The following is a 16,427-nucleotide window of genomic DNA, read 5'->3' on the forward strand; positions in this document are numbered from 1 at the left end:
GGAATACCTAGGATAGGATAAGTAATCCCTCTCACCCCCCCCTTAAGTTTTAGATGCACTATCGTAAAGTGACTGTTCCACTGGATGTCATAAGGTGAATGCACCAATTTGTAAGTCGCTCTGGATAAGAGCGTCTGCTAAATGACTTAAATGTAAATGTAAATGTAAGAGCGTCTGCTAAATGACTTAAATGTAATGATGTAATGTAAATGTTGCCAGCAGGGCTGGTTAGGATGTTTTCATGTTATCCAGAGGTAAATAAATCATTGGCCAGAGCGTCAAGTGTGCGCTCTGAATGCTCCGAGAGTGAAACGAGATGGGTGGGGCTAAAGCTTAAGAGGGTGTGAACGATGCTGAATGGGTGTAGACAAAGAAGGCCTCTTAACTAGATACCAAAACATTCAAAGGCGATGTTCTTTCAAAGCAGAATTACTTTCCCATTGTTCCTCAAAAATGCAGTTTATGATATGCCATTTTGTAGCTCTGAGTCTCTGCTTTTATCCAATGTAAAAAACACAATTTCAAATGTTGCTACATAAGACCAGATCCAGGTGGTGAGTCAGAAATGTACACCATAGGGGAGATCCCCCTGTTAACTTCAAGGGCTTGGAGACCCCTATAAAATACCCTGTTGTTTCTCTACACTCACATGGACATAAGGGAAAAGGTACTACATCCGGATTCTTATGACGTCGCAGCCATCACCTCAGAGCCGATTTGACCACAGAACACCCTCTTTGAAAACTCTTTTAACATTAAGCTTAGTTTAGACTGTGGGTAACAAAATACGTTGAGTCATAATGTTCTCATATTTCATCCTTACATCCATCCATCGTGCATCAGCAACATGTATAGTAAAGCAAACAATTGGGATTGCTTGAAGAGCTGGGTGGGTTTTTGCTTTGGTTTCAAACCTTGGCTCCTCTCTCCTCAAAGGTTGGGGAAAAAAACTGAGCCTGGGTAGGGACGGTCACGCCCGTGTAGTCAGTGTTAGGTGAGTCATTTTATGTTGTAGTTCAGGTTGCGGTCAGTCCGAACCAGATCTGGGTTCAAATAATATTTGAAATAATTAAAAAAAAACTTTACTTGGTCTTGATTGAGCTAGAACCAATAGAATAGCCACAACACAACAAACCCCACCCATCTGGCACTACAGGCAGGCTAGAGAAAATGCTCAAAGTATTTGAAACATTTCAAATACTTTTTGAACCCAGACCTGGTCTTAAGTGTCTGGCTCGTCTTGCAGCCACAGGGGATAGTGGATCATACCATGCAGGAATAAAGCAAATGCCCAGTGTTACCTTGTGTTGATTTTTCAGTGTAACATGTCTAGTGTTGATACAAGTGTTAAATTACCACTCATTGGTGTAAAATAATCCCAGTGTTGGTGTTAATAAAGTGTTAAACCAAAACCAAGCCCATCATTATCATATTTCCCAGTATGTTCTATTGCAGGTAGATTTGTTTTATTGTTTGTTTCAATACACTAAGCAACGTGTTAATTTGACACTGAAAAACGTGGAGACTGAACAAGTGTTGAAGAGGTAACTCTACCTCTGCAGTAAGTCTTCTGAATTTTTAAATAATTCAGGCAACCTGTTGGAATGCTGTCATTTTATAAAATAGTAGACTTTTTTTTTTACGTATGGGTGGTCCTGGGAATCTAACCCACTAGTCTGGCATTGCAAGAGCCATGCTCTACCAACTATGCTTTTGAGGATATAATTAGGCTGATCATTCTGTGTAACGATTCATATTCATAATTCAGGGTCAGTGTTTACTTGGTTGCATAAACAAAACAGTGCCTATACACAATCAATCTCCAAAGAGTAACACGTGAATAATTCCTCAGTATCTGATTTTCCAACAGCTATTACACAAACCTGTAAGGTATCAGAGTGAACGGGGGATACCATTAGACAGGAATTTTCATGCAGATTATCAAGTGCTACAAACCAAGAGGTGGCAGATGGAGGAGGAGGACGACGAGGAGAAGGAGGAGGAGGAGAGGGAAAAGGAGGGGCAGATAGCAGGGATTGCATGGGATAATTTACAGCCATGTGTTTTTGTTTTAAAATACATTTACAAAACTCTTTGTTTTATTATCCAGGGGTTGACCTATGGTATACCTCCCTACTTCTCACCCTCTTCAATCTCGTTTAAGCCTTTAATCAAATGCACATCTGGATTGCATTGTGCGGCTGCAGAGAGAGAGGCCTGATTGCTGTTTAGCGTACCACGAGATGATGTCACTTCTCAATAATAACAATGCTACCCGAAGCAGTCGCATTTATCTTTCTGTCTGAAGATACAGGACCACATGCTGAGGGCATGGCTTCAAGCTGGGTCACCCATTTGGTCAAACTCAGATGCTTGAGAAACGTGAAGTGAACCTGTGCTCATGCGCAGATACTGTACTGTGTGTGACAGTGTGAGAGCAAAGTGTTGCATCTCGCTCATCTCAATATCTCTTGTGCTGCTTGTGGCAACATAATTTTGCTGAGTCTACCTTTAATACACGTTTGTGAATTTGTCAAAATATTTATGACACCTTCATATGGGGGGACTAGATACCATTTAGAAATTAAAACCCTTTATGTAAAATAGATACAGTTAAAGTCGGAAGTTTACATACACCTTAGCCAAATACATTTAAACTTAGTTTTTCCACAGTTCCTGACATTTAATCCTAGTATAAATTCCCCCACTTAGGTCAGTTAGGATCACCACTTTATTTTAAGAATGTGAAATGTCTGAATAATAGTAGAGAGAATGATTTATTTCAGCCTTTATTTCTTTCATCACATTCCCAGTGGGTCAGAAGTTTACATACACTCAATTAGTATTTGGTAGAAATCCCTTTAAACTGTTTAACTTAGGTCAAACATTTTGGGTAGCCTTCCACAATAAGTTGGGTGAATTTTGGCCCATTCCTCCTGACAGCGCTGGTGTAACTGAGTCAGGTTTGTAGACCTCCTTGCTCACACACACTTTTTCAGTTCTGTCAACAAATTGTCTATAGGATTGAGGTCAGGGCTTTGTGATGGCCTCTCCAATACCTTCACTTTGTTGTTCTTAAGCCATTTTACCACAACTTTGGAAGTTTGCTTGTGGTCATTGGGGTCATTGTCGAATTGGAAGACCCATTGTTTCATCAGACCAGAGGACATTTCCCCAAAAGGTACAATCTTTGTCCCCATGTGGAGTTGCAAACAGTAGTCTGGATTATTTATGCCGGTTTTGGAGGAGTGGCTTCTTCCTTGCTGAGCAGCCTTTCAGGTTATGTTGATATAGGACCAGTTTTACTGTAGATACTTTTGTACTTGTTTCCTCCAGCATCTTTACAAGGTCCTTTGCTGCTGTTCTGAGTTTGCGTTGCACTTTTTGCACCAAAGTACATTAATCTCTAGGAGACAGAACATGTCTCCTTCCTGAGCGGATGACTCAAATGATGTCAATTAGCCTACCAGAAGCTTCTAAAGCTATGACATCTTTTTCTGGAATTTTCCAAGCTGTTTAAAGGCACACTCAACTTAGTGTATGTTAACTTCTGACCCACTGGAATTGTGATACAGAGAATTTTAAGTGAAATAATCTGTCTGTAAACCATTGTTGGAAAAATTACTTGTGTCATTCACAAAGTAGTTCTTAACCAACTTGTCAAAACTATAGTTTGTTAACAAGAAATTGGTGGAGTGGTTGAAGAACAAGTTTTAATGACTCCAACCTAAGTGCATGTGAACTTCCGACTTCAACTGTATGTATGGATATACCCTGAATGAAAAAGTGATGTTCTGAACTAACACCTCATATGAAACATTCAGTGGCATTTATTCATGGATGCCAAGGGAAGCCAGGCTTCCTCCAATTGATCCTTTATCTCTCTGTGTTTCATACATTTCCTTTAATTCTCAAGAAGCTGAATGTATCTCACCGGAGAAAGCATCCAAGCAAACAAAACAGTGCCCCTCTGTCTCTGTGTGTGTAGCCCATCTATGCTGTCTGGTCAGAAAATGTATGACATTGTTGCTGCCCGTAGTGTTGAATGCAAGGCAAGCCAGTGAGTATTTAGCTTCCCTTGATAAAAAATAATAGCCAATCAGCATTGAGCTAAATTGAGTGAGCTCAGCTGTGAATGGTCCTGGCACACCCCCAAAAAGTGTAAAGAGAAGCCAGTCTGGATTTGGCTTCACACCAATCAGATCACATTAGAAGCCAAACGTCAGTAACAGAAAACTTGAATTGTTGCATCTCGTTGTGTCATTGTCCTTCGGTGGCTAGCTAGCTAAAATCATCCCTTTCCTAAATTAGCCATGGAGGAGATAGGGATTTGGTCTTGTGGTTTAACTTAATTCTCCATACTGGCCAATGATTATACCGCCGATTCTGGTCCAGCCATAAATTCATACATTGTGCCCCTGGCCTGAGAGGATGGAAGTTCAACATGTAGCTAGATGTAGTAATGTTAGGCTAATTTTAACTAGCTGACCTGGCGCATCGTTGCCCATGAAGGGAAGTTAGGCTAGCGAGCAAGCATTTTAGCCAGTCATAGACCATTTAGACAACTGGAAAGATGAGGATGGCATTGGCGTTTCTCTACAAGTAGTGTAAGTCAACATGTTTTTTTCTCTACTTGCACACACACACACACACACACACACACACACACACACACACACACACACACACACACACACACACACACACACACACACACACACACACACACACACACACACACACACACACACACACACACACACACACACACAAAAATCACTACCCTGGACAGCATATTTATCTTAAGTTGATTGAACAACATAGTTTTGTTATTTTTTTATTTGTCACTGTACTAGACTAAGCATACAGTCGGTGATTAGGTGATATTGAAATGGTGCTGGAATAATGGAGGCAGCACCTATTTTCTTTTCGACTTGCCGTAACTCTTCTAAAATCAACAGTTGTTTAGTAGTCCAAAAATGTCAGAAACGGTAACTTGCTTGGCCATGTAACTGTTCATTACATGCAATAGGTTTTATGGACTTCAGCGGGCAGATGTTGCTCTCCGGTTTTGTGATGAAACAAAGGAGTGGTTGAATTTATTCTTATTGCCTCGGCCTGAGGCCTAGATTTCACGGTGTCAAGGCACATGAACTAACAGGTTATAGAGCAAACACTGCAATTATCATATGAGTTGTAATATGGCATTGTTTTCCTGGCTTGGCTTGCCCAGTGATTTACCCATGCACCGCTACTGAAAACATTTGATCTCCAATCCAAAATGCTGGAGTCTAGAGCCAACTTAAACGTTTTAGCTTCACTGTCCAAATTAGTACATAGGGGAGTGTAACATTGTTCAGCAGACAACATGTATTCATGACTCTGCAAGTTGCTGAGGATCCAGGAATTTCTAGGATGACTAATGCCATTTTCCGTTTCAGAAAATATCCCACCAACCAACTCCTCCAGAGGAGGCTGGTGTGAGGAGGTATAGGAGTATGGGCTCATTTTAATGGCTGAAATGGATTACATAGAACGGTATCAACTCTATTCCATTTAAATCTATTCCAGCCATTACAATGAACTCATCCACCTATAGCTCCTCCCACCAGCCTCCTCAGAACCCATCAATAGCAACCTAGGCCCCCCACACAACACTGGCATTCCCCTTCCTCAATAGAGCTGAATTAGATTTTCTCAATTTCTAAGGAACCCACGGAAGTCGAGAAGTTGTGGACAAAACACTGTGTGACTTTCAATATCAAAGCCTCCTCCAAGCAACAGGGCACCAGTCTCTGACAAAAGACAACTCATGCGGATTAAGACCACACAGCAGTGATGAGAGACAGGAAGTAATAATGCTGTGCTACACTTGCCTAGCATAACACACACAACTGGTTTAATGAAACTAAGTCTTCTTAATAAATGGCTAAATGCATCAACACCAATGTTGTGAACATTTGCTGGATATTGAATGCAGTTTGAATCTATCTGGTATTGTGCATCAGCGATATAGCTAGGATAGTCTATTTGACATTTGCCCAACATTCAGTCCATAACTATTCAGAGCTTTGGTTATATTTTCATTTGTCTTAATGAGAAAGAGAGAGACATCCTCAATTATTTGTTGCCCATGGTCATGGTAATGTCAATAATTATTTATTGTTTAAGTCCATGAATGATGATTAAAAGTAACAGGTTTAATTCCTCCGCACACTCTTCTTGCCGCATGGCCTTGAACATTAACTATTTGATTAGATATTTTTCAAATTTCCCATCAAAACGCAAGCCAAGAGAGAACTTGGCGACACAATTAGTGAGTGACAAAAAAAAGTGACATTGGCATTCAGTTCTTTTCTTACTTTGATTCAGTCAAATTTGTCATCCGTCTCTCGAGACGTATGAGTTTGAGAGCCATGTTACGTGCAAACTTAACCCACTCAGGCAAACATTCAAGCAAGGTGACCGATCTGAAGACATCGGACCTCAGATCCAAAACATCACTGATTGTTCAGGGATTTTCTGTGCATACTGTAATCATGATCTGAGAGCCTGTCATCATGCAAGTAACTGCAAACATTAACAACGTGTCTTTAACATTAACAATATTAGCTGTCCATGATCACTCTGTTGGGAATCAAGTGTACAAAGTGTTTAGGGTAAGGGTTTCACTATTAGAGATTCCTGTGGATGTTATTACAATCCCCCAAGTACTCAGTAAAGGGTGAAAGAGTAGACTTCAGGCTTTTTATCTACATAGATTGAAATGTAGATATGTAAACTGTCCTACAAGTTAAACACAGGTATGAATGACACAACAAAAGTGCCAAAACGTGACCCCCCCCCCCCCCCCCGCAACAACAAAAAAAAGAGTTAAATACACAACACTATCAAATAGACTGGATTCACATTAGAATGTTAAAAGCACATACCTTTAAAGTTGGTAGGCCATACCCTTCCCTTCCCTGACCCAACAACCCCAACACAGCGTCAAAGCCACTTCTCCTAAATCAGTTTTGAAATTCACTGCAACACAAATCAATGCTTTAGATGTTGTTTACTTGAGTAAGGGCTAAAGCATCAATTGAGAAAGAAACAGAAGTTAATAGACTTTTAGACAAACAAATCCAACAGTCTGAACAGGGAATGTGCGCTGTTCCCGGTCCTCTGGGACGGAACCAACACTGTTACCTGAGCGTTCCGCTTCAGGCTTAACATTCTCACCTCATCTCGTCTCATGCCAGCCACTAGGTGCCACTGGCTACAGATAGAAAGCTGTTTTAATGAAGTACAACACGCTTTTGAACGTGTCGACATGCTTTATTGTCTGAAATGGCTGTAATTGAGGGAATAACCTGTTATAGCACGAAAGGAGAGGCGAAAAAAAGTCTGAAAAAATGTATTTGAAGTCCATTATATTATTGCCTGTGTGGAAACCAGTTATATGACCTACTCTTTAAAAGCAGCAGTGATTTGAATGCAACCCTGTGTTTATGTGTTCAGCTACTCCGGACAACTGCATAGTTGAAGTCAGAAGTTTATATACACCTTAGCCAAATACATTTAAACTCAGTTTTTCACAATTCCTGACAATTAATCCTAGTAAACATTCCCTGTCTTAGGTCAGTTAGGATCACCACGTTATTTTAAAGTGTACGATCTTTGTCCCCATGTGCAGTTGCAAACTGTACTCTGGCTTATTTGGGGCGGTTTTGGAGCAGTGGCTTCTTCCTTGCTGAGCGACCTTTTAAGTGATGTCGATATAGGACTTGTTTCCTCCAGCATCTTCACAAGGTCCTTTGCTGTTGTTCTTGGATTGATTTGCACTTTTTGCACCAATGTACGTTAATCTCTAGGAGACAGAATGCGTCTCCTTCCTGAGCGGTATGACGGCTGCGTGGTCCCATGGTGTTTATATATGCGTACTATTGTTTGTACAGACGAACATGGTACATTCAGGCGTTTGGAAATTGCTTCCAAGGATGAACCAGACTTGTGGAGGTCCACCATTTTTTTCTGAGGTCTTGGCTGATTTCTTTTGATGTTTTCCCATGATGTCAAGCAAAGAGGGAACTGAGTTTGAAGGTAGGCCTTGAAATACATCCACAGGTACACCTCCAATTGACTCAAATGATATCAATTAGCATATCAGAAACTAAAGCCATGACATAATTTTCTGGAATTTACCAAGCTGTTTAAAGGCACTATCAACAGTATGTAAACTTCTGACCCACTGGAATTGTGATACAGTGAGTTATAAGTGAAATAATCTGTCTGTAAACAATTGTTGGAAAATGTACTTGTATCATGCACAAAGTAGATGTCCTAACCAACTTGCCAAAACTATAGTTTGTTAACAAGAAATATATATTTATTGAAGGCCATATAACCTACTACAGTACCAGTCAAACGTTTGGACACACCTACTAATTCAAGGATTTTTCTTTATTTTTACTATTTTCTGTCATGCCCTGATCTGTTTCACCTGTCCTTGTGCTTGTCTCCACCCCCTCCAGGTGTCGCTCATCATCCCCGGTGTATTTATCCCTGTGTTTTCTGTCTCTCTGTGCCAGTTCGTCTTGTTTGCCAAATCAACCAGCGGTTATCTCCTAGTTCCTATTTTTCCCAGTCTCTGTTTTTCCTTGTCCTCCTGGTATTGTCCCTTGTCTGTCCTGACACCATACCCGCCTGCCTGACCATTCCTCCTGCCTTGACCTCGAGCCTGCTTGGACTGGGACCTGGTTACTGAATCCCTGCCTATCCTGACCTCGAGACTAACGCCCTGTACTGTTTGGACTCTGTCCTGGTTTATGAACTCTCACCTTTTGCCTACCCCTTGTGTTATAATAAATATCGTAGCTCAAGAATTTGCTTCCTGTGAGTGCATATGGGTCTTGCCTTGTGCCTTTATAATTTCCTACATTTTAGAATAATTGTGAAGACATCAAAACTATGAAATAACACATGGAATTATGTAGTAACCCAAAAAGTATTAAATAAATCAAAATATATTTTGTATTTGCACACTCTTGGCATTCTCTCAACCAGTTTCACGAGGAATGCTTTTCCAACAGTCTTGAAGGAGTTCCCACATATGCTGAGCACTTGTTGGCTGCTTTTGCTTCACTCTGCGGTCCAACTCATCCCAAACCATCTCAATTGGGTTTAGGTCAGGTGATAGTGGAGGCCTGGTCATCTGATGCAGCACTCCATCACTCTCCTTGGTTAAATAGCCCTTACACAGCCTGGAGGTGTGTTTTGGGTCATTGTCCTGTTGAAGAAAAAATGATAGTCTCACTAAGCGAAAACCAGATGGGATGGTGTACCACTGCCAAATTTTGTGTTAGCCATGCTGGTTAAGTGTGCCTTGATTTCAAAATAAATCACTGACAGTGTCACCACCAAAGCACCCCCACACGATCACACCTCCTCCTCTATGCTTTACGGTGGGAACCACACATGCAGAGATCATCTGTTCACCTATTCTGCGTCTCACAAAGAGACGGCGGTTGGAACCAAAAATCTCAAATTTGGACTCATCAGACCAAAGGACAGATACCCACCGGTCTAATGTCCATTGCTCGCGTTTGTTGGCCCCAGCAAACTTGAGTTTTGCGTTCCGACAAAAAAAAGATCTGCATTTAAACCACTCAATGATTATGCAAATACTATATGAGGAGGCTACCTAGCTGTTCCATCTCTGGGCAGCTGAAAGTTATAGACAGCTCGAGCACGCCGTTATTCCTTGCATCGTTTGTCAGAATCTGCTTTAAACGTTTGTCTGCCGCTGCCTCCTATTTGTGATCATTTTCATAGTTATGTTGCCATATTGTAGCAAGAGTTGCAGAAAAAAAGAACTCGTCATCGCTTTATGCCTGTATGTATCTTGATTGTGTTTGATATACTTGCCTAAATATACTGTTAGAACAGGCAAAGTTGTATGAACATGTCGATGCTGTATTTTGTGTAGGCTACAACGTGAAAAAAATTATATGGAATCGAGCTTGAGGCATGGAATGCACAGTTCAAACATGTAGACCATATCTTTTGTGTACAACATGAAAGTCCCACTCCATATCAAGCAGAAGCAGATACTAAGCAGAAGCTACATGGGCAGCAGCTACTTTAAAAAAAATCCTGCACATGCACAGGAATCTCCGTATAAATAGCCATGGCAAGTCGGGTTCCAGAAAATCCGGAACTGCAGCCACTCAGATATTAAAAACAGCAGGGGAGCTTATGTTTGGTGCTTTGTGATTTTGACACCACTTGATGATTTATTTTAGTGGAAAATCCTTATCCTCCTTTAATTAAATATCTCAAAGGAATGTGTGTTTAATAACGTTTAACAATTGGCAACCGTGATTAAAAGGCAGCAGCGATGTATTATTATTACATTTTTTTAGAGGAATTTGAGAGAAAATTAAACACTATAGATACAAACACCTATTTGTAAGTACAATATATTAATAATACTGTACATATTACGCATCCACAGTGTAGGTAAACTGTATCTACTTGTGTTCATATTATGTAATAAGATAGGTCTATGGAAAGGGGGACCGTTTAAGTCTGCAACCATATGAACTCTGCTGAAAAAAATGTAGGAGATGAACATTGGTGTTAACAAACACATATTGCTTATTGGTCAAGGGAAGTAGCTATGCTAGCTCTAGAATTTCAGGATGTCTTTAACATTCTACGGCAGTGATACTCATTCAGCGGCCAAGAGGCATATCTCGCCACCACACACTTCTTTTTAATTTCCCCCTTGCTAATATAATTGCGTGTCAGGGTTATACTATAATAATTGGTGATGAAAGACCACAAGTGCCTATTCATTGTATCATACCTTGCACATACTGGGCCTTCACTGATTTGTGAGGTCCTATTTTGCACAGACAAACCTTTTAAAGCGGATGTAAAGGCAATACATTACAGACGTTCAGTGAGAGTAGGAATAGAGAGAATTTGATGTCTTTTAGCAATTTTAGGCATTCCTGTAACGGCTTTCTTCTGTGGACGAAGGATCGGACCAAAGCGCAGCGTGGTTAGTGTTCAACATGTTTAATAAAGACAATAAACGTGAACACTACAAAATACAAAACAACAAAATGTGAAAAACCGAAACAGTCCAATCTGGTGCATAGACACAAAGACAGAAGACAACCACCCACAAAGTACCCACAGAATATGGCTGCCTAAATATGGTTCCCAATCAGAGACAACGATAGACAGCTGCCTCTAATTGAGAACCAATCTAGGCAACCATAGACATACAAACTACCTAGAAAGGAAACAGCCCTATAAACATACAAAACCCCTAGACAAGGAAAAAAACATGCATCACCCATGTCACACCCTGACCTAACCAAAATAACAAGGAAAACAAAGAACACTAAGGTCAGGGTGTGACAATTCCATTAACATCTGCTTTCGATATTTAGAAAGTTCTGTATTCAGTCTCAATGAGGCCATGTTGTTTTTCCTCTGTCTGCTGCATGTCTTTGAAAAATGTGCACATCCCAAGCTGCTAGATTGCATTTATTTCAAACATCCGAAACGTGCAGCTGTGGAGTTTCATTATAACCTTGACATAAAACATTATCCTAGTTACAAAACAGTGGTACTTTAAAGAGCAATCTTTTGTGGTTTTAGAGCTTTAGATTCAAGATTGTAATCAGACGGGGGAATAAAAGAACATTGTACAACTGTACATCTGAACCTGATTTTCTTCATCAAAGAAGTACAGTGCCTTCAGAAAGTATTCATACCCCTTGACTTATTCCACATTTTGTTGTGTTACAACTTGAATTCAAAATGGATTAAATATATTGTTTTTCTCACCCATCTACACACACTACCCCATAATGACAAAGTAAAAAGATGTTTTAGAAATGTTTGCACATTTATTGAAAATTAAATACAGAAATATCTAATTTACAGTGCATTCTGAAAGTATTCAGACCCCTTGACTTTCCCCACATTTTGTTACGTCAGAGCCGTATTCTAACATTGATTAAATTGTTTTTTCCTTCATCAGTCTATACACAAAACCACATAATGACAAAACAAAAACAGGTTTACAAAACTTTAATCGCACATTTACATAAGTTTTCAGACCCTTTACTTAGAACTTTGTACAAGCTAGGAACACCTGTGTTTTGGGGAGTTTCTCCCATTCTACTCTCCAGATCCTCTCAAGCTCTGTCAGGTTGGATGTGGAGAGTCGCCGCACAGCTATTTTCAGGTCTCTCCAGAGATATTCGATCTGGTTCAAGTCCAGGCTCTGGCCAGGCCGCTCAAGGACATGCAAAGACTTGTCCCGAAGCCACTCCTGCTTTGTTTCAGCTGTGTGCTTAGGGTCGTTGTCCTATTGGAAGATGAACCTTTGCCCTAATCTGAGGTCCTGAACGCTCTGGAGCAGGTTTTCATGAAGGATCTCTCTGTACTTTGATCTGTTCATCTTTCCCTCGATCCTGACTAGTCTCACAGTCCCTGCCGCTGAAAAACATCCCTACAGCATGATGCTGCCATCACCATGCTTCACCGTAGTGATGTGTCAGGTTGCCTTTTGGCAAACTCCAAGTGGGCTATGATGTGCCTTCTACTGAGGAGTGGCTTTAGTGTGGCCCCCCTACCATAAAGACCTGATTGGTGGAGTGCTGCAGAGATGGATGTCCTTCTGGAAGTTTCTCCCATCTCCACAGAGGAACTCTGGAGTTCTGTCAGAGTGACCATTGGGTTATTAGTCACCTCCCTGACAACAGCCCTTCTCCCCTGATTGCTCAGTTTGGCCAGGTGGCCAGCTCTAGGAAGAGTCTTGGTGCTTCCAAACTTCGTCCCTTTTGGAATGATGGAGGCCACTGTGTTCTTGGGGAACTTCAATGCTGCAGAATCTTTCTGGTACCCTTCCCCAGATCTGTGACTCGACACAATCCTGTCTTGGAGCTATACGGACAATTCCTTCGACCTCATGGCTTGGTTTTTGCTCTGATATACACTGTCAACTGTGGGACCTTATATATACAGGTGTGTGCCTTTCAAAATCATGTCCAATCAATTTCATTTACCACTGGTGGACTCAAATCAAGTTGTCGAAACAAGGATCATCAATGGAAAGAGGATGCACCTGAGCTCAATTTTCCTATGAGATTCAAAATTTAGCTCATGTATATCCTCTTTCCATACTTATATAAATTTGATATTTCATATTTGTAAAATTTTGGGGGTTGGGGAAATGTCTAAAAATATTTTTTAAACTTTGTCCTTGTGGTATTGTGTGTAGATTGAGGATATTTTTTGATCCAATTTCCAATAAGGCTGTAACGTAACAAAATGTGAAAAAAGACAAGGGGTATGAATACTTTCCAAATGCACTGTACATAAGTATTTACACCCCTGAGTCACCTCTGGTAGGGATGACAGCTGTGACTCTTTTTGCGTACCTCTCTAAGAACTTTGCACACCTAAATTGTACAATATTTGCACATTATTATTTTAAAAAGTCTTCAACCTTCAACCAAGTTCAACCTTCAACCATATCACCTCCACCCTACCTGACACCCTAGACCCACTCCAATATGCTTACCGCCCAAATAGGTCCACAGACGATGCAATCTCAACCACACTGCACACTGCCCTAACCCACCTGGACAAGAGGAATACCTATGTGAGAATGCTGTTCATCGACTACAGCTCGGCATTCAACACCATAGTACCCTCCAAGCTCGTCATCAAGCTCGAGACCCTGGGTCTCGACCCCGCCCTGTGCAACTGGGTACTGGACTTCCTGACGGGCCGCCCCCAGGTGGTGAGGGTAGGCAACAACATCTCCTCCCCGCTGATCCTCAACACGGGGGCCCCACAAGGGTGCGTTCTGAGCCCTCTCCTGTACTCCCTGTTCACCCACGACTGCGTGGCCACGCACGCCTCCAACTCAATCATCAAGTTTGCGGACGACACAACAGTGGTAGGCTTGATTACCAACAACGACGAGACGGCCTACAGGGAGGAGGTGAGGGCCCTCGGAGTGTGGTGTCAGGAAAATAACCTCACACTCAACGTCAACAAAACTAAGGAGATGATTGTGGACTTCAGGAAACAGCAGAGGGAACACCCCCTATCCACATCGATGGAACAGTAGTGGAGAGGGTAGCTAGTTTTAAGTTCCTCGGCATACACATCACAGACAAACTGAATTGGTCCACTCACACTGACAGCGTCGTGAAGAAGGCGCAGCAGCGCCTATTCAACTTCAGGAGGCTGAAGAAATTCGGCTTGTCACCAAAAGCACTCACAAACTTCTACAGATGCACAATCGAGAGCATCCTGGCGGGCTGTATCACCGCCTGGTACGGCAACTGCTCCGCCCTCAACCGTAAGGCTCTCCAGAGGGTAGTGAGGACTGCACAACGCATCACCGGGGGCAAACTACCTGCCCCCCAGGACACCTACACCACCCGTTGTTACAGGAAGGCCATAAAGATCATCAAGGACATCAACCACCGAACCACTGCCTGTTCACCCCGCTATCATCCAGAAGGCGAGGTCAGTACAGGTGCATCAAAGCTGGGACCGAGAGACTGAAAAACAGCTTCTATCTCAAGGCCATCAGACTGTTAAACAGCCACCACTAACACTGAGTGGCTGCTGCCAACACACTGTCATTGACACTGACCCAACTCCAGCCATTTTAATAATGGGAAATGATGTAAATATATCACTAGCCACTTTAAACAATGCTACCTTATATAATGTTACTTACCCTACATTATTCATCTCATATGCATATGTATATACTGTACTCTACATCATCGACTGCATCCTTATGTAACACATGTATCACTAGCCACTTCAACTATGCCACTTTGTTTACTTTGTCTACACACTCATCTCATATGTATATACTGTACTCGATACCATCTACTGTATGCTGCTCTGTACCATCACTCATTCATATATCCTTATGTACATGTTCCTTATCCCCTTACACTGTGTATAAGACAGTAGTTTTGGAATTGTTAGTTAGATTACTTGTTGGTTATCACTGCATTGTCGGAACTAGAAGCACAAGCATTTCGCTACACTCGCATTAACATCTGCTAACCATGTGTATGTGACAAATAAAATTTGATTTGATTTGATTTGATTTGAGTTGGTTGATGATCGTTGCTAGACAGCCATTTTCAAGTCTTACCATAGATTTTCAAGCCGATTTAGGTCAAACTGTAATTTGGCCACTCAGGAAGCAACTCCAGTGTATATTTGGCCTTGTGTTTTAGGTTATTATCCTGCTGAAAGGTGAATTTGTCTCCCAGTGGCTGTTGGAAAGCAAACTGAACCAAATTTTTTGCCACCACCATTATTAAAAATATGAAGAGTGGTACTCAAATCAAATCAAATGGTATTTGTCACATGTGCCAAATACAACAGGTGTAGTAGACCTTACAGTGAAATGCTTACTTACAACTTAGGGCTAGGGTCCTTTTTTCTGAATTTCCGCCTGACTGACGTGCCATAAGTAAACTGCCTGTTACTCAGGCTCAGAAGCAAGGATATGCATATAATTGGTACCATTGGATAGAAAACACTTTGAAGTTTTGTAGAAAAATAATGTATGAGACTATAACACAATAGATATGGAGAGCCCATGCTCTTACAATGGAAAGCATAGGGGCATATCTAATTTATATGGCTTCCACTAGGTGTCAACAGTCTTTTTTTCAAGGTTTCAGGCTTGTAAGTTGAATAGCGAGTAAGAAATAAGAGTTTTAGTACAATGACACCAGTTTGGAAATCTGTGTTTGCGTGTGCAATGAAGAGTACGCACACCTGCTAATATTGCTTTCCTATTGAACATACTTCTTTCCGTATGAAATATTATAGTTGAATTACTTTTTAGGGTACCTGAGGAGTAAATAGAAACCTATTTTGACACGTTGAACGAGTGGATTACTCAAATTGATGGTGCCAAATAAATTGACTTTTTGGGATATAAAGAAGGATTTTTTCTAATAAAACGAGACTACATGTTATAGCTGGGACCCTTTGGATGACAAATCAAAAGTAAGTGAATATTTAATCGCTATTTGTGATTCTATGAAACCTGTGCCGGTGGATAAATATGTTGATAAGGCGCCGTCCTCAAACAATCGCATGGCATGCTTTCGCTGTAGAGCCTATTGTAAATCAGATAATGCTGTTAGATGAACAAGACTTTAAATCGGAAAGTCCAGTTAGATCAGCAAGAATTTAAGATTTCAACCGATATAAGACACTTGTATGTACTGAAATGTTTAATATCCATCATTTTTATGATTATTTATTTGAATTGCGCGCCCTTCAGTTTCAGCGGAAGTTGTCCCGCCTAGCCTTTCAGCCCTTAACCATCAATGCAGTTTTAATTTTACAACCTTCCTCTGACA

Source organism: Oncorhynchus gorbuscha, linkage group LG08 (genome assembly GCF_021184085.1).
Source record: "Oncorhynchus gorbuscha isolate QuinsamMale2020 ecotype Even-year linkage group LG08, OgorEven_v1.0, whole genome shotgun sequence".
Lineage (NCBI taxonomy): Eukaryota > Metazoa > Chordata > Actinopteri > Salmoniformes > Salmonidae > Oncorhynchus > Oncorhynchus gorbuscha.